Source organism: Cololabis saira, chromosome 18 (genome assembly GCF_033807715.1).
Source record: "Cololabis saira isolate AMF1-May2022 chromosome 18, fColSai1.1, whole genome shotgun sequence".
NCBI lineage: Eukaryota > Metazoa > Chordata > Actinopteri > Beloniformes > Belonidae > Cololabis > Cololabis saira.
In genome coordinates, this window is record NC_084604.1 from 11,103,849 (window position 1) to 11,123,978 (window position 20,130).

A 20,130-nucleotide genomic window follows, 5' to 3' on the forward strand; every position below is an offset into this window, starting at 1 on the left:
ACCAGAGGAAGCCGTGGCCTCAGATTGCACTCACCTCAGATACTTCTGCCCTCAGGTCTTAGTCTTTAACTGTGGACGATGAATTTGATGTTCTTTAGTAGAGAAGGAAATAAAGTGTTGTTGAATATGTGAAGATAATCATATATATGAAAAACCGATGGTTGCTTTGTTCTTTCAAGACAGTATTTCATGAGATGGTCCATATCCATATCCATATCCATATCTATCTATCTATCTATCTATCTATCTATCTATCTATCTATCTATCTATCTATCTATCTATCTATCTATCTATCTATCTATCTATCTATCTATCTATCTATCTATCTATCTATCTATCTATAAATATATATATATACATATATATATATATATATATATATATATATATATATATATATATATATATATATATATATATATATATATATATATATATATATATGTGTACTGTATATATTTGGCAATGTACTTTTTTATTTATTTATACAGGAAGTAATGAGTGAGGACTTAGAATACAGAGAATAACTTTCAGCATTGTTGCTGTGGATTGAGGGAAATTTAAAATGTCAAAACAGAATTAAAAGAAGACATCAATCTATGTCCAGGAAGGGATATTGCAGTTTTGTACTGAAGTATTGCATTTAAATTCACACACTCATCCCCTCACACACTGGCAGGCACACACATGCACATTTGCACACACTCATGCAGAAAAGAGACAGAAACTATTCAGCCCATTCTTGCGTAAATCACTTGGCCTCAGGGCTCTCTTAACCCTTCTCTGTGAGAGTGAGTGTGCGGTTGTGCAGTTGTGTGTGTGCGTCTTAGATGTCCCTTTGAAAACAGTAATGTTGGTGGACAGTAGATCTGGTTTCTGTGATGGTGTGTGTGTGTGTGTGTGTGTGTGTGTGTGTGTGTGTGTGTGTGTGGAAGCCTCCTCGGAATCTCATGCTCCATTTAAGCAGTTTAGTCAAATGTCCAAAAGTCATAACACACACATACACATCAGTATAAATCCTTTTTTTGCCCCTGAAATCCTGTAAAACTTTGGACAATGTAGTTTGGAAACATATGAATATGTGTTTTCATCTAAAATACAACAGCAGTAGAACTCACAGCGTTCAATGATGCTGTTGAAAAAGAGTAAGCCGTTTCTGACACTTTGTTTTTAGGTAGTTTTTCTGAAGCAAACTAGAAAATTGAAAAGTACAAAAGTTTGTTGTACATAAAGAGAAACAGATATTTTGCCGAGACCTTTTTTTCAATGAAAACAACAGCTATTTGTGCTTAATAAGTAACACCAGGGTGCCTTTGTGTTTATACTACTTTAATTCCTCCTAAATTACTGTAAAATTACTGTAAATATCAAGGAAGCATTTGTATCTTTTATGATAAATAAAGGGTTTTTTTGTGTTTTTTTTTTAACGTTTTGCACTCATCTGAACGGCTGAAATGAATTCTGATACTAAATTCATCCTGGAACATTTCTTTAACGAAAACATTAAAACATTTTATTTTATTTTATGTATTAAAAAGTAAACATCTGCTGCATCTTGCAGCATTTCTGATGTATCTTACCTTTCATATAACAGAAAGCATTTTTACTTACTTAAAAGTAAAATCAGTTTCTTACAATTCAAACCAAGAGCCAATAACTAAAAGATACGTGTCACATCTGTATATTACACCAAATAAATTGGTTTCCGTACCTTTCTGCCTTATATGCCTCATACTACAACATAACTCTCTCTACTGTGTAGTTTATTTTGTGTTTATGTCTATTATTTAATGCTCTTCTTCAGTGGTTGGTCTTGTGATATTTCTGCATTTGTTCCCTTGTAACCTGTGTGGCATAGTTACTGTACATCCCATGTTCATTTCATACAACAAACACGTTGCTGTTATTCTGTCGTTGTTCTGGTTCCTTCTGTCTGCAGCGACAGAGAGGCTGATTATACTCCACCTCATTATTACTAATTTGCTTTGTTTTAACTTTCTTTTTCTTAAATACGTACATTTTGACAGGTTAAAGTCTTGTGGCATATTTACCTAAAAGAATAGATGGGGCAGTTTTTGGGTGTGTGTGTGTGTGTGTGTTGGGGGGGGGGGGGGGGTTGGCTGAAGGAGGAAACTAAGATGTAATTCGGCCATTCATGTATCATATTCTGGCAGGAGATTTTACATAAGAGAAAGAATGCATGCTGGTATAAGTAGTACACACACACACAGACACACGCAGAGACCTCACCATCAGCAAGTTGTCTCAGGCTTGTTGAACCCCCGTAATGCTCCTATTAGCAGCTTCAGTTAAAATGGCATTTCATCAGGCAGATGACAAGTGAATTTTTCCTCCCTGTTTCTCTGCTCCTCTCTCTCTCTCCCTCTATCTGTCTGCCTTGGTCTCCCAGTCTCCCCCCGGCTCAGTGACAGTAGCCTTAGGCCTGAGATAAAGAGGAGGCGCGGTGCTCGGCGCTCTTACACACACTCGGCAGAACTGAAGTGACATCCTGTCAAAACAATAGTTTACTAAAACAGGAACTTGTGTGTTCTATCAGACAGAGGCTGAACTTCAACTTTGGGACGTATAGACTCCTCTTTCATATCAACGCCCCCCCCTCCCCGCCCCTACTTTGGGTGTGTGCACGGGTGTGTGTATGTGAGCCTGTGCTTCATTTGGGCCGGCGCACTTGGTTCCCATCCCAAAATCACAGAGAGTATGTGCAGATAAAAACTCAGAGGACAGTTTAGATACTGTTCATCATACAAACGTCTGTAGTGCTCCGGGGAGGAATTGCCATAGTTGACAAATCTCCTCCACAGCTCATCCGCGCTGCTGAAGATTTCTCCGTCACTTCTTTTCCTAGTTTCAGAAATAAAATGAGACTTTCCATTTGTGCACTACACCCAGAGCTGCAGCTGAAGCTGGCTGCATGCAGGTGTGTGAAGAGAAGTGATTGACACACTTGCTTATTTAGACTTCTCACATGTTGCATATGACAGGGATTTAAAAGTTACAAAATCATCCAGCGAAAAGGGACAACACAACAGAAGTCATTTGGAGAAGAGATGTGTTTTTTCCCTTTTGTAATGAAGATATACAGTATTTAGTTTTTCTTATTGCCCCAAAATCAAAAATAGTTTATGCAAGAACTTGGCTGCTTGTCATAAATTGTAATAACATTATCAGTAATGAGTTGATCATATTATTTGTATTACTTTGTAATAAAGTAGTGATGGTTTTCTAAATCCTTTCATATTTGCTGTGAACCCATCGTGACTCTTGATTAAAACAAAGTTTTTCTCTCACTTTTCTTTGACAAATGCTCCTTAATCAGGACGAGAATGTGAAAATAAAAAAAGCCTGAAAGACTTGTAATATTCTGAAAAACCTGTGTATTAGGACCGGATACCAACTTTGACCTGTGAAACTGACCACAATTGTCATCATGTCCCCAAAATACAAGCTCTGTCTGCAGCCACCAGGGGGCGATGTAGAGCGGGCTGCAGAAGGGGGGCACCTCCCTGTAAGCATCAGTCTGCTTTGTCACAACAGAAACAAGGGCCGGAAAGAGAATGACTTTAAATATGACCTATTGACTTTTCATTCGCTGAAAAAATATTTATTTGTAATTTTAGAAAATAAAATTATAATCCCTAAAAAGAGGGAAGTGCTTGGTATTAAAGGAAGGTTTGTCTGGATTTCTCAGGCGTGGCTTTACTGCTCCGTCAGGGACAGATATGCTTTAAAAACAACTTCCATCAGCCAGTGATTTGAGTGAACTGTTTTCTCCTTAAAATAAACGCCTTGAGTGAAATTCAGCATTCAGCAGTCGTGTTTAATGTTGCGGTTTAGCTTCCAAGAGGGAGAACTTCAGGTGCAGTCCCACCTTTTTCTTCCTGGTCAGCGGATGTGTTTGGAGTTAAAGATGGCGGCGTGCCGGTGGTCCAGCTGGGGCTGATGATGGACTGGACTGTGGCAGCACCTTTTAGACAACAACGGGCCGCCGAAGGTGCGTTTAGGGGTGTGTGCGTACAGTGTTGTGTAATTCCGAGTGTACGATTGCACGATATGATGAAACTGCACATATGCGCACAAAAAGCGAGCACAAAGAAAGACTCGCACACATGGACAGACAGGAACAGACAGAGAGATGGACGCATGGATCCATATATAATATATTCCTGTGTGTGTGTGTGTATGTGAGTGAGTGTGTACGCTCAGGCCCAAATGTGTGATGGGTGTCTATGTGGGATGTGTTAAGTGTGTGTGCAATACCTGGCCAGCAGTGGTAACAGGCTCTGAGGCCTTTAATGGGATTTAGCCCGAGGCTGTTTTATTAAGATGTCGGCTTTCCCTGCTGCCTCTGCAGCTGACACCATTCCCCACTGATGCCCCCCCCCCCACACCCCCTTACAATCTCCCCTCACCCCCACCACTCACCAACTTCCAAAGCTGCCCCCCCCTCCCTCCTCCCCCCCCAAACCTCCCCCTTCTTCCTCCACCATCACACCCAGCCAGCACCCCACGCAAATCCCCTCAACTGTCACCCCTGCCGTCCCGGTGCCCCCTCTTCCACGCGGCTCTACACCCAGTAATGACCCTGCCACCACCAAATACCCCTACCCCTGCCCCTCTTCTCCCCCATTCCTCACCCCATCCCCTACACTCTCCTGGGCCACTGCTGTTTTATTCATTTTATTTTTGATGTTGGGTCTAATTATCTGTAATATGCACCGAAAGATCGTCTGTCGAGAAACAGAGGCAAAAGAACCAGCCGGCGTTTTCTGCTTCGACACTCTGAAGCTTTGACTTATTTGTTTGCTTGTCGGTGTCCTTGCACATTCACCTGATGTAATAGAGAGGGAGCGAAAGCGCCTGTCAGGATCTATGGAGAGGTCAACAACCAAGGGAAACCCAGAGGCAAATCGAGCGGCAAAAAGAGCGGCGGAGTGGACTTCTCATACAAGTTTGGGAATCACCGCTCTGTAATCCTCGGTCAGTGAGCTTCGCCTGAGCTGTGACTTGATAATTTGCTTCAGATACCGCTCATGGATTCACAAATTAACATTTTCCCCAAACTGATGCAGTTGCAGTTTGCTGATTTTTCCAGAAAGAAGCTCACATGCGAAACCGCAGCTCTGGGCCTCTTGCTGCACAACCTGGCAACGCCTTGGTGTTGTCTCTGGAGTATGGGGAAGGTGATGTTTCATCACAGTTTTGGGAAGGTTTCTTTTTTTTTTATCCCGGTTTTTTTCCCATTTTTACCACCCCGTGCTCCTACCTACTGACAGTCCTGGGCATTGCCATCCTCTACCAACCCCGGGAGGGCCCTGCACTGAGCTCAGGTCTCCTCCTTAACGTAGCGCGCGTGGAAGGATCACGTTATTCCGGCCGGATCCCCCCCACCCCATCTGGCGCCCCGGTTGGCCAGAGGAGGCATGTGTAGCCCAGGACTGTGTGCATGTTTTTGTGAGGGTAGCTCACACTAGCTACCCAGGGAACACGGGGAGAACATGCAAACTCCACACAGAAAGATGCTTTCGCCAACCCCACCCATGTGGGCACTGAAGTCATGGGGGAACTAACACGCACTTCAGCACCCACAGCGTCCCCCGGCGGGAATCGAACCCAGGACCTTCTTGCTGTGAGACCGCTGCACTACCAGCTGCGCCACCGTGCCCCCACGGTTGGGAAGGTTTCTGACTTTAAATGCGAGTAAAAGGGTAAACACAAGAACAGAAAAAGCTAAGAGCGTAGTTAGCAATTTTTACAAACAATAATATATGAGATTCTGTTTGTCTTTGCTTCATATTTTTGCACACTGAACATTTGTAGGCTTAATTTTTCATGGTATATTAAAGTTTTAGTTCCTCAGGAAACTGAAATGGACATCTTAAACCATCAGAATGGAGGTTTGGAAATCTGTTGAGACTTTTATTTTATGTTTTTCTTCTTAATGATACTTTGATTCACAGATAATTAAAAAGAAAATAAAGCTCAAAGCTCCCATATGTCATGAGGGTTACTGTTACATCCGTATATGAACTTATATGAAGAAAAAGAAGGATACTGTCTTTATCTTGTTTTTCATTATAGCCACCATACCGGTGCAGATGTTCTGCGGTCTGAAGTCAATTTTGCTTGATGAGCTGGTAGAATTGACGCCACAGATTTTTTATCTTTAAACATAACATTCAAATTTAAATCTATTTGCATAGATAGACCTCTAAGTTTTCTGTTTCTCATAAATAAATGTTGTATTGGTCACTTAAATTTTCACCTCGAAAAGAAGAAAAATATGTAAATATATTAAAAAATACTCTTTTCTACAGTACTGAATTATATAAAGGAACATATTGCATGTGCTGTTTAATTGACTCTGAACCTTCATCAGCAACAAAACTTCCTACGGGAACGACAGACGCGGTGCCTTCACTGTCCTGCTTTTCGGTGAAACATCTTTGAAAACGTAAACTGGAAACAGTCTTGGTTGTTACGAAGAAAATACTTGCTAATCAACAAAACAGGGGAGATCTCATTCCCGGTTATTCTTGATCAGGGTCCTCTGAAAACACTTTGCTTTGCAGTGGTATGACTGGAATCTGGAGTTTGCATGCAATTTCATAAAAGCCACATAAACCTTTCCAAACCTCTTCAAACTGCCAGCATGAGAATCTTTTGTACCATGATGATTTTTGTTTCATAGAAAATATGTGCAGTTTTAACACAACAAAATGTAACCTTGAAAACATGGAAATATTATTTATGGTTGATTTGTTTATAATTTATGAAAATGACCATATCAAAACCGGCAATTTGTGCAGAGCATGTAGATCATTAACATGGAAATCCTGAAACTAAAGCTATCAACACTGTTTCTGTCCTTGAGAAATCATAATCTCTTTAGCATCTGTTGACTTTTAATACATTGACTGCTGTATTGTCCGTTTTTTGTTTGTTGTCTTTCCTTCTTTTTTAAAAAGGTTAAGTTTAAAAACAATCAACTTTGTTTAACTGCTTCCGTGAGGGCAGATTTCACGTAAAATTAGTTCATTTGCGTCACACACCTGCCAGTTTTCAAACCCAGACATATTATCTCATAATTTATTTATTTAACCTGGTGATGATAAGGTCCATACAAAAACTCTCTACCACTCAGATCAAGAGGGAAGAGAGAAGTGTTTTGTGAAAAATAATGAAATTCTTACACTGATTCATTTAAAACCAACATGGTTTCACTCTCCTAACAACATTTCTTTTTCTGCCATAACATTTCCCCTGGAAACACTTAGCTTGCATCGCTTTCCCCCCGAAACAGAGCCGATAGCGGTGAATGTGTCTTGCCCTGGACCTCTAGGCACTTCCCCTGACTGCCGCCCCCCCCAGGTGCTTACTTCCTGTGCTCCATACCCCCGAGCTCCCACCCTGAGGAACTGCTCCTTGCAGACACCGCTGCAACTCTAAGAACATGTACAGCAGTGTTTCAGCTTTGTAGTCGCTGGTACTTCTTGTAGCTGCTATAGATGTACCACATTCTATTCCAGGTGCTGATATTCTGGCCACTGGTGAAAGTCACTGTTGGAGAGATGTGACGAGACACTGACTGCATCCAGCCTGCTCTTCATGTGTGTCTGCTCAAGCATTTCTTTGTCTGAGCAGGCGTTTGCTTGGAGGGAGTTTTGATGCATGCAAGAGTACAGCGAATGTGTATTCTGCAGGTTTTTGGGCCTTTTACTGACTATGTTTGTGTGTGTGTGTGTTTACGAGTGTGTTTTTTCCTCTGACCAGTCTTGAGTGCTTTTGCTGTTTTTCCCTGGCAGGCTGTTCTGATTGGCCGGCCCTGGGGAACAGAGATATCATGTTTAGCCCCAAACCAACATGCATCCCTCATTCACCATCCACTGCCACCACAATTGTGAGTGTGTGAGTGTGTGTGTGAGTGTGTGTGTCTGTGTGAAAGAGGAAAGTGAGAGAGCGTGTCAGAGGGAGGTCTGTGCGTTCAGGCGATCAGATACGCTGCTCTTTCTGCTAAAGTGCTTCTCGTCTCCTTGGCGAAGGCTGATGAGGTATGACATCACAGCACTTTGTTTTATCTTTAAAAGATGAGCAGGGAGCCCTTCACTTCCCCTTAATGAGGCCGAGGTGCCCACAGAAAATATGGAAAGCATGCATGCGCACGAGCGCGCGTCCACACTTGCATTCCCGCTTCTTCTCATTTCTTAGCATGCAAGCGATGTGCGTCAGTGTGGGTGTGCTTTTGGTTTTCCTGCACACTCTCACTAACACCCATTTTACCCATAACCCCTGGCGTTTCCTGTCCTGAAGCCATGTGTCAGACCTCATTGGCTACTGCATCAATAACAGCACACTCACTCAGCTCCCAACATCACTTCCTACTGGCAACGTGCACCACAGATTCAACCATTCATCTCTTCCATTTCTGCAGCCGCGGTGACTGGGGTTGATTCTGGTTTTGTTTACACATCTGCCTCAGGTGTTGATTCATGCGGGCTGGACCACAGCTCAGACATCCACGACCTAAGCAGACCACATTGTAATATATATAGGTTAATTAATCAGAAGTTCATGGAGATCCGTTTGCATTTACATCTGTTCCAACAAAATGCCCATGAAAATGTACGTTTGGCAACCGGAACGACATAGAACTGTGATAGTATCCTCCACTTTAGCTTTTCAATACAAAAAGCAGAACAGAAAAAAATCCTCCTCATTTGCTCTATTACAGACTTCTGATTTGTTCTCTTGTATTTACTCAAACGTTGGGTCTTAGTTTCATGCTGTGGCAACCACAGCTGAAGAATGCACACGTTGGTGTTCACCCGAGGACTCATTTAGCAAAATAATGTAAACAAGATGCAAGGGGTGGTCTGCAAGTGAATGAAGTCAGACATCTTACGAAGCATAATAAATTATGTTGTGCCGATGCCTTTGTGATGAAAACATTCTGTGGCAAATGTTTTTAGGATACACAGTATATCAATGCAAAACTTGCTGATTAGGTGTGGTAGTGGTACAGTTTTCTGACTTAAAAGCTCCAATGTGGATAACGCTGAGGGTTTGTGATTCAAAAGGCTTAACGCAAAGCTTAATTACACAGGAAGACTGACCTACGTCACACTTAAAGAGCATATTGCAGGTTAGGGTTTTTTCAAAAATTATACTTGACCTTATGTGAAAATGACTATGTGAGAAGTTAATGTAGGATTTAATATGTTTTACAAGACATAAGGGCACGTATTCAGAGGAAAAAGTGTCTCCACAGCTCTGCCCCATCTGACTGCCCAGACCCCGTACACACGTAGCCGGGTATCTGCTAAACCGAAGATATTTTCCTATGTTTGGACCTGTAATCCACATGAAAACGCAAATAAACAAATGTTTAAAAAAACTCTGGGCAAAGTGAAGATTTTTGAAAACTCCGTTTATGTAGATGCGTGTAGACAGAGACAACCGGAGTTTTGCGTTTTTGAACGTCACATTATGCTCCAAAACAACAACAAATCTGCTCTGAGTCTGACGTCTAACGTGCAACCTTTGTTTACTACAGAACTACAGATGATCCACCATCTGTTCCCCAAGCTATTTGTTAAATAAATGGTCTCTGCTCTTGACCACCGTTTACTGTGTTACACCGACGCAGAGCCTACGCCGTAGGTTACGCGGCGCACGCAGCGTTCGGTGCGTCGCCGCGTACCCTACGCCGTAGGGTCTGCGTTGGTGTAACGCGGACCCATAAATCAGAGTTTCAGCTGTCAATCAAAAGAACGTGGGGGGACTACCGGGTTTCGTAATTATAAGGCTGTGGCCCGTCATATTGGTGTGAATACACATTCACAACCTCTTCAGTGTCACAACTAACATTAAGATCCATTATTTTTCCTATTGTTGAAATTCACCGCAATCCCTGCCGCTACGTCACTTCCGGTTCAGCTTTTTCAGATGCGGAAGTAAAATACTCTCACCAGAACAACTCTGGAGGTCACTGTAGTATATATTTATGCGTATTTCAATGAAAATTCAGTTCCTACATTATTTTCCTACACATTGATTCACAGGGGTCTCCAACCTGCAACCTGTTCTTTAAGCAATATTTCATGATGGCGATGAAAACTGGGAAGTGATTGTGTTCTTTAACAATTATATTTTTTTCCCCTCACATGAAAGTCCTTCCAGGAATAATGGCTGTCAAAAACCTGGTTCATTTCCGCAGCCACTCAAGCTGTCATTTTTATTTGCAAAGGAGAACGACAAGCCAGGTTCCCTATACAACAGTGAGCGATCTCTGGCAGGTCAGGACTGTGATTTCACAGAGGAGCGGATTCAAAACCTTTGATGAGTTATGCAAGGTAATAACTCCTTATGTTGTACCTGCTACATCATAGCCAAAGGAAAATCTATGTGGCATGTCATGTAATCTGTATATGGGTTTCCAGTGCAGATTTACAAATTAATCCTTTTTCCCAAGTTGCCAGGAAAAAAAACCCCACCTCATGCGAGTGCAAAGATGTTCTTGCAGTATATACAGGAATTTTTGCAAACTGACATGTTTCCATAAGGCACATTTTCTATTTGCAATTCTGCTTTGCACAGCTTCAAGGATAATGGAAATGCACTTATAAATAAACATAGAACCGTCTTTGCAGGTCACTGTTTGGAGCCTCAGTGACCAGTCAGTTGACTTTTTTGTAAGGGGAAAAGCTCTTTCCCTTTATGTCTTTGTATAATGAACTTCCATGTCCCTGGTCTCTTGTATACTTGTAACGTTTTTGCCTGAATGGAGTATGACAGTAACTGCTCTTTTCAATCAGCCTGACTTCTTTCCAGCCATATCACAATCCTACATCGTTAAAACATAGGTAGCCTTGCCAAAATAAGACAGACTATACACAGTAGCTGGCAAAGTTGTGTGGTCTGAACTTGACTTGTTCCTAATCCTCATGGGAAGCTGGTGCACGCTGGCTTCCCCGATGTGTGTGCCATGTTGCCAGACGTAGCAGTAGCTGGCTAACGCGGCTGTGTGTGCGATTAACTGGCGTTAGCTGTCATTAGCCTCTGTGCACCAACGCATCAGCAGACTGCAATTAACCCGCTAATCCGACTAATCCGGCTAATCCACTAATGGAGCTAATCTGATAGACTGGAGAGAGGCTTTTCAATAGGCTTTCTCTGGGAGCACATTCATGTACATGCATGCGTGCACACAGCAGAGCTGATTCTCCCCTCGGTCTCCGGCTCGGAGACACATTTACACACAGTTTTCTACACATAGTCACAGTCGGTCCGGGTTAAATCCAGTGTGTCCACCACCAGTGAATTAGAGGGATAGATCCACTCCCTAGACATCTCGCCCACAGCTATTAGTCAGCCCGGGGCCTCTGTCACACACACAGCACTGGAGTAAGAGAGGGATGAGCAGATGACAAGAGGACTGGTGGAGAGAGAGACAAGCTTCAACCTAATGCGATCTAATCATTTTGCTTGGTTTAAGCTTAATTAGACAAAGGCCCTCACCTCGTTCTGAGATCGTCTCTGTATTAATGCACGTCTAGTGCGTCTAAGAAGGGTTGGACACCCATGCTTCAGTGTCGAACTCCATCTGCACGGTACTGTTTGGTTTTAATAGCAAGTCTCCAGCAGAAAAATAAACTTCAAAATAATTAACAACACAACTATGACACCTTACCCTGTCCCGTTTGCCCTGTTCTTTCTGGGCCAGCCACGTTTTTACGTTCAAATGTCATATCAAAAGAAAAACCTTCACACTGGATTAATGTAACAAAGCGGGCTCATTTAAACCGACCATCCTTTACTTAGCTTAACCAAGCAGGTTTATTACCTAAACCCAACCAAACACTGAGTGTAAAAGAAGACAGAATAAATGAAAAAGTAAGAGCACTTCCAGATTTTGATTTTTTTTCCCCAAAATTGCTCTCCAAAGTTACCTTTTTTCACGTAGAAATCCTGGGTTTGGTTTAAGATACACATAAACATGGAACAAATCAGCAGATAAACAGTTATTTGCTGCTGTATAGCTGCTAAAATATTGTATATCTAAAATGTCTCAGGATTATTGTATAAATGACATGCAAGACATTGGGATATTTGACAAAATGACAAAATTCTTCAGAAACTGCCATCTAAAATGTTTTATGAAATGATTCCCATTTCTATGTTTGAAATGAAATCATGCTCCAGTGGTGCAAATTGGCAGCTTGTAGTGCTTATATGACGGTGAGGTTGGGAGTGTTAGCCTCACTTGGCGCTTTTAGCTTTCTGAAAGTGCTCGGTGTCTCGTGGCTTAAAAGATGATGGGAAACGAAGGTGGTGTGTTGCAGGTTACCCAGGTGATAAACAACAGTTTGCCCTCTAAAGTGTTTCAAAAAGCTCAGACGGAGATGCTTTCAAGTGTCTACTACGTGTGTTGTTATTTCGAGGTAATTTGAAGTCTGAATAATACATGCAGGGGTGACATCTTCTAAACGTCTAAACTGTAGAAAAAACACAAACCTTTTTCCCTCCTTTTTCAGACATGAGGAGGGATTAGAACCACAACGACCTGTAAAGCTGAAGGGCAGGAACAGCAGCTGTAATTTTTTTTGTCCTTCGGAAAGCTGCATTTTTAAGTTTGCCTTTCCTTCTCTGTCCTCATTTCGCTCAATATCCACTTCCTTTGCTGTGCGATTTCCTCGGGTCTAATTTAGGAGACGGGACTCTGAAGCTGTAGCCGGGAGACATTTGGGAAGCTGGCTGGAGGAAGATGGAGGTCGCCTGTCCGTCTCTCGCTTCAAACACTGACCTTGACTGCTAATGATGCTAACTGTGCTAATGACAGCTCTGTACGTGTGCATTTGTGTAAAAAATAAAGAAAGAAAGGAAATAAAGAAAGAGATAGAGCCGATGAGTGAGCCGGTGTGTATGTACATGGACGTGTGAGCGTGTGTAAGTATCATAATCACAGCCGCTAACGCTAATGAGCCGGGCCTTTGAAGAGAACCGCCCGGCGAGGGCTCCGCTCCTGCCAACTCATTAGCTGACCTGAGGAGTGCCTGATTAGAATGCTTTTGATGAAAATTTCAAGGATTTTCTTTTAAGAAAATAAAGAAAAAAAAAGAGAAAAACTTAAAATTTTGTGAAGTGAGATAAATATTGCACTAGACTTTTTTTTCTTTCAGAGGGGTTTGGGGTTGATGAGGAAAGTGGGAGGTCATTTACCAAGAAGACTTCAAAGAGCCCTCTGAAGAGCACTGGATGAGATTGATTTGCTGTTTTTATTGCCCATGAAATGTAAAAATATGTTTAATGGGAGGAGAGAGCAGGAGAATGTTTCCTTTCACTCTTCAAACACCCACGCGTCATCGCTGCCTCTCTCAAACACAAACACATAAATATACTGATGATATGCACTCCCCTCTGCCTCTGTAGGAGTGAGCAGCTCCTTTGGTGTGGTGTAAGAACGCCACTCACATGAGAGGCAGCTTGAGTAAATTAGTTTTCAGGAGAAAGCGAACAGGACAGGTTGCTCGGTGCTGAGAGACTTCTTTAAAGCTCAGACACAGACTACAATACAGTGTACGGTGGCGCAGTCGCACCGCCTTTCATTTCACAAGGAGCAAAGGAGTCTGGATCAAAGTGAGAAGATGTCAGATATTCATGCAATAGAAGGGAAATCATCTGCTGTACTATAGAGAGACAGTAAAGTGTTACCGCCTTTTGTTATGTTGACCAATGAAGTCTGTTTCCATCAGGAAGAACAATGTTCACTTTAGCTTTAGTTCCTGCCGCAGCTTTCATCACGTTAATACCTGTTGACATACTTGGTAAAGATGTAATGTGTCTGTGTGACTGCATTTAGACTTCATCACATATGTTGTTTCTCTTTCCAGGGTAAATGATAACATTTGCCGCTTCTAGAAACTACAGACAGATTTGTTTAATCTCAACCTGCCACAGTCTCGTCGCACACACATTCATATATTCTCCTCACTGTTTATTTTCCGACTCTAATGAAGTTAAATTAATAGATTAAAAAACTGGTGCAATTTTACATAACTCCTTCGTAATTATCAAATATTCATCTCATATGTTTGAGTTGGAGAAATTATGAATCTCTTCATCTTTGTAAATACTTTATTAGGATAAACATTTAGCAACAAACAAACAACTTCCAACTTTGTTGTCGTTTTGCAAAATGTTTTCGAAGTATTTAATGTGATATGATGACTAAAATGAAATTCAAGAGCAAACACATGCAGTTTATTCAGTGCATCCAGCTCAGCATGAGTGAGTAGTTGTTCATTTGTAGTCTTAACAAACCTGCAGATACATGAGATCTTAGTCTCATATAGATTCAACATGCATGTAATGAACTTGGGTGTAACGTAATGTTTATGCATGTAGACTGCACAGTGATATACGCTCTTAGGTGTATCAAATTCTTACACTGTCAGAAATGTTTAATTTGTGACAAGGCTGCAACACAGAACCAGTGTTTTGGAGAACATCTACTTTGGTTGTGAGTTGGTGCTGTGCAAATGTATGTGAATTGCATTGAAACTGCTCGATTCTGTCTTATTGCTTCTGTTTTCTACTCAGTCCTTTCCAACGAGTCTTCTAACTTTTTTAACAAATGTTGCTTCATCCTGTCACAGATTGTATCTGAGAGGATGTAAGAGAGAGCTGCAAAGAAGACGAGTAAGAGAGGAAGATCTGAATATAAAATAAAAATCCTTGCTTCCTCTAAATCTGTCTAAAACAAGAAAACAGTTTGCTGCTACTTGTGTGACGGTATTTGAATACTACGGCGTCTGGTACGACTTTAGCAGCTATCCTCGATGTCTGCTCCTCCAGAGGCTTCCCTACTCATCTCTTTTAGGTGCATTTAAATACATGTAAAATCCTCAAAGATGGAGAAGTATTTCAGCTCATAGAAGAAGGAATGATATGAAGATATGAAGAGTTTGCCACTTTGCAGCATTGAGTTCTTGACTGTACCTAAATACTGTACAGGTGTGTAGTGAGATAGAGAGCCACCACTACAATCATACTTCCTTCAAGTTTACCCTTTCTGCCTTTCTTATCAAAACTCATCATTATGCCCCACCTCATTCTTGACAGTCTTGATTGTGTTGAACAAACAAGTTATTAACTTTCCTCTGCTTCCTTCCTTTGTGCTTGTACTTGTGTCCATACACCAGGCTCAAAAACATTTCTGGCCCAGAATCAAAACACATTCATCATGTTTTCTTCAGGTTGCTGGTTGCGACCTCCCTCTCCTAATCAATGATGTGCACCCACCCATATACGCTCTCAAACCTACTATAATGAAAAATATATCCCTGGTGCAGGGGATGTCATTTATAAACCCTTACTCAGGTAAAAACTGGAGATTTTTATGTAAATTCCTTTTTACTAGACACGCATCACGCATCTGCCAATTAGTAGAAATCAAGAGTCACTCCTATAAACACGCTTTTGCAAACATGTGGCTGTCTAATGATCTAATGTCCCATCTGAAGTTTATGGTGAGAAAGTTGGATGGTACTTGACTCAAGGTACAAACCAAGACAAGCTTCCCAAGAACTCCTGCAGGCTAAAGCTAAGGTGCTGTGATCCACAGAATGTTCCCATCTTTGTATGTGTGTGTGTGTGTGTGTGTGTGGGGGGGGGGGGGTTACAGCTACAGTATGTGTTTGCTGAACTGTCTTTTGCTTGCGTATGTGCATGCAAGTCTTCTTTCTTCATATGTGCCTGAGCTGGAGTAGTTTAGGCAGGCAGAGAGCTAGATCTCTCGTGCTAGATTTGGACAGACTGGAGTCTGAGAGACAGTTCAAAGACCACAGGCCCACAGGCAACAACCAACACTGAGACCTGTGTGTGTGTGTGTGTGTGTGTGTGTGTGTGTGTGTGTGTGTGTGTGTGTGTGTGTGTGTGTGTGTGTGTGTGTGTGTGTGTGTGTGTGTGTGTGTGTGTGTGTGTGTGTGTGTGTGTGTGTGTGTGTGTGCGTGTTTGTATATGTAAGGGAGGGTGACGGTGTGTTTGGTCAGTGGCTGCATGTTTTTGTACTGATATGTGAATTTGATCTTCTTGTTTTTCAGAGCGTGTGTGGTTCAGTATATTGATGGTCCATATCTTTGTATGCTTTTATTTTGAAATACTTGTACTACATATTCTCACACACCCTGTAAAAAACTCCAACACACACTACTGAGAATGTTAATGCACATGCTAGTGTGTGATAAATATACATGTGATATATATTTGATAATCAGTTCTCACATTTAGTTTCCTTTAGGGTTTCCTTCACACTTTCCTGACAAAACTTTCCCCGTTAGTCCAGGCTGAGAACCAATGCTACAAGGACACTGGCTTGTTTTAGCTAAGTTTTTTTTGGGGTTAGATAGTACCATAAAAGACACTAGTCATTATTAAACAAAAAAGTGACTGTTACTTAGTTCCATTGCTGAGGTTTTATAAATATTATTGTGGCAATTGTAATGGACCCTTTGTCAGCCTTCTGATTGGTGCCTGACTGAACAATCTGTTGCTACATCTGGGGCAGAATATCCGTTTGGACAAAACAGCCGTCTCTCTAGTTCACACAAAAAGCGTAGTTTTTACTTGCCTTGTATAGAAATTTAAATCACCGGATTATTATTTTTTATTTCATATTTGTAAACACTTCAGAGCACACTGCAAACAGTGTAGTGAGGGTGCAGTGTATTTTTTATATTTATCTATCATAAAATGGTTAAGCTGTGTGCTTGGGGCACTTGTAAAAGTGACACCCGCTACCCAGAGAGAATCACAGGAATACATTTCATCCCTTTTCCAAAACCAACGGTAAATTATGAAAAATGTCTGCTTTAGATAAAGCTATGTGGACGGCCGCAATCGCAGTTCAACCCTTCCAACATGCTATCAGCTAAACTAATCAAAAGATCTACGGTAATGTTTGCAGAAAACCTCTGTTTTTTAAACTCACAACACGGTACCCCAAGTGTTCCTTTTCATTTATATTTAGTTGCTGTTGATTTTGTTTGGTACATTAATTATAAATAAAGTGATGTAAAACCCTATCTATGGGAGAGACAACAGTTTTCACCGACCTAGCAACAGGGGCGGGGCTTGACAAAGGGTCGATTGCAGAAGTGCTATCTGAGTACTGTGTTCGCCTTGCACTTGTACTGTAAGCAAACAATTAAGAGTCAGCTTTTCCTACAAGCAAACTTAATAGCAGAGCCTGCGGTTTTTATGGCAACACACTCAACACATTTTAACTCAACCCACAAATCAACTTGCAAATATAATATCACCATCCAAGTGCTTAGTATAACATGTATACAGTATAACAAGGTTGGTATGTGAATGTCATTATATATGTGTGTGTTATTGTTAATAGTGTGAATCAACATGGTGAATGGACAATAACTGTGGCTCATGGATCTGTTTTATTCCTGAAAGTATACATGCAAAGGGGACCTAAAGTTCTTGCTCTTCACATAATTCTCTTGTCTTGTCATGCAACATGTGTTGAAGCGTGCACATACAAACGCATGCCACACTCCATTTCTTCCTCTACATTTGACATTTGTGGCAAGTGTCACCATACTTTTTCTTTTCTTCTCCTCCTCTAGACACACACGCACATATGCATGCACACGCTTGTGCAGCACAGACACATAGTGCATTAACATGGGCGAGCCAGCACCACAGACACCCTCAACAGCTGTCCTGGGCTCTGACCCTGCTGTAAGTTATGCACAAGCGCTGGCACCAAAGAAACACAAAATAATTAATTATAAAAATACTTCCTGCTAATTGTTGGGCTGTAGTTAATGAGCTAACCTTTGGAGAGCAGGCTTGGAAGGTGGAGAGGAAAATTATTCATGTTGTGTTTGCATAAATGAATATGCAAAAGATAATTATCCCCTCCGAGGAGGGACAAAAAATGGCCCAATGTCTCTATCTGAAGCTCACTTGCTATCATGCCCACACACGCACGCACACACACACACACACACACACACACACACACACACACACACACACACACACACACACACACACACACACACACACACACACACACACACACACACACACACACACACACACACACGTTCCCTTTACTCCTCTATCATCTGCAGTTACTTTCTCTTTGCCACCTTCTATCTGGCTTCATCTGTCAACAGGATCTGGTCTGATGACAGGTGGCTCTGAGCAACGTTCGGTGTTAAATGGATGGATGAGGGTTTTAGTTTTGATGAATATCACATAGGGCTATAACCTCTGGTTACTTCCTGTTGGAAACTCCTCTGTTTTGTCAACTTTATCCCAAAAGTGTGCATGCTGAAATCTGCTACGGGTTGACAAACAGGTGAACCAAAAAAAAGCCATGATAGGGAGGATGTGAAAATACAAAAACCTCTAAAAAACCTCTTTACTAAAGGCAAATGCTTGTAGCCTGTATTGCTGTTACTTTTTCTCTTTTGTCTCATATACAAAATGTGAGGTAATGAATGCAAATTTACAAGGTATCTTCTTTTTCATTTTCTTCTTTTTTCCTGTACTATCTGGACCATACATATTCATCTGCTGAGCCTCTCCTTTGCTATGTAAACAAAGAAACTAGGCCTAGTCCCTGCTGGCTCTGAACAGCAGCTCATTATTACTCGTGCAGCTTATAGGAAGTTTTTATCCTTTAATATTAATTTCTCTTTGCCATAGCTTTACATTTAAAAGGCTCACAGAGGTGCAACACAATAGCTCTCTGACCTGACAGGCATAGCCCGGCAGATGTGACTCGTTTTTTCAGTGTTGCTGTGTAAAACATCTGTAGGAACATCAGTAAAACAAATGATGTTCAGAGTCCAGGGTGGAGATGTGCAATTCAAGTTTTGCATTTAGAGCAACCTCTGCACTACTAAACAAGGTACTCAGATCCATTGCTTGCTGTTAACGTCCAAGTGGTGGATCAGACCAATTTATTAATCTGAAGATAGCCTTGCCCTCAAGCATACTCTACCTGATTGTCTGTTTGACTAATATAGAAGTAATATAATGTACCAAATGAACCTCATGCTGCTTTGGAGAAGACATGAAACTGGAAACTGGATTGAAGACATAAACTGATGCTGAAAATGCTGCTGGAGTCTATTCCAGTTCTCTCCAGGGGAAAGGAAGGGTTGACTCTGGGATCAGGGGTGGTGAGTGGATGAATGGATGAGTCCGGTGTGTCTGATCTGCACAGGGAGGCAGAGGTGTCAAAAGTATTCACATTCATTACTCAGGTAGAAGTATAGATACTAGAGTTTAAAAATACTCCTGTAGAAGTTGAAGTATCAACTCAAGTTTTTTACTCAAGTAAAAGTATAAAAGTACTGGTTTCAAAACTACTTAAAGTATAAAAGTAAAAGTAATGTAAGGGGGAAAAAAGCCATTAAGGACAAAAGCCATTGAAAATGAATGCGTCTTAGTATAATGCAAATATATTAAAGAACCATATATGTGAACTATTGAGCATTAACATGTGTTTCAGAGAGCAGGAGATATGATGACTAGTTTCCTATAAGTATGGTAATGGTGCAAAAAGTCAAACTTCAGAGGCATGTTATCATTTATCCTAACCTTTATTGGAATGTACATCCAAGTTTAGTTGCAGGAATCTGAGGGAACGGATGTAAGAACAAAACTGGACAAGAACATCTGAAACAACCACAACCAAATTCACTCTATCCGGATGGAGCAATTTAACTGGATAGTTTTTTTTTAAAGGCCGAAATGAAATAGAGTAACAAGGCTGTTTTTAAAATGTAAGGAGTAAAAAGTACAGATAATTGCGTGAAAATGTAAGGAGTAAAAGTAAAAAGTCTTCTGAAAAATAATTACTCCAGTGAAGTATAGATAACCAAAATTTCTACTTAAGTAAGGTAACGAAGTATTTGTACTTTGTTACTTGACACCTCTGCAGGGAGGAGACCTGAACCTGTGGCAACAGAGACACGCATGCCTTCCCAGAGGGGTGAAGGCCCAGATCCCAACAGGAAACAACTCAACTCATGTGGTTTTTGAGTAGAATGATTGTTTGCTGATGTAGCTAGTTCTTT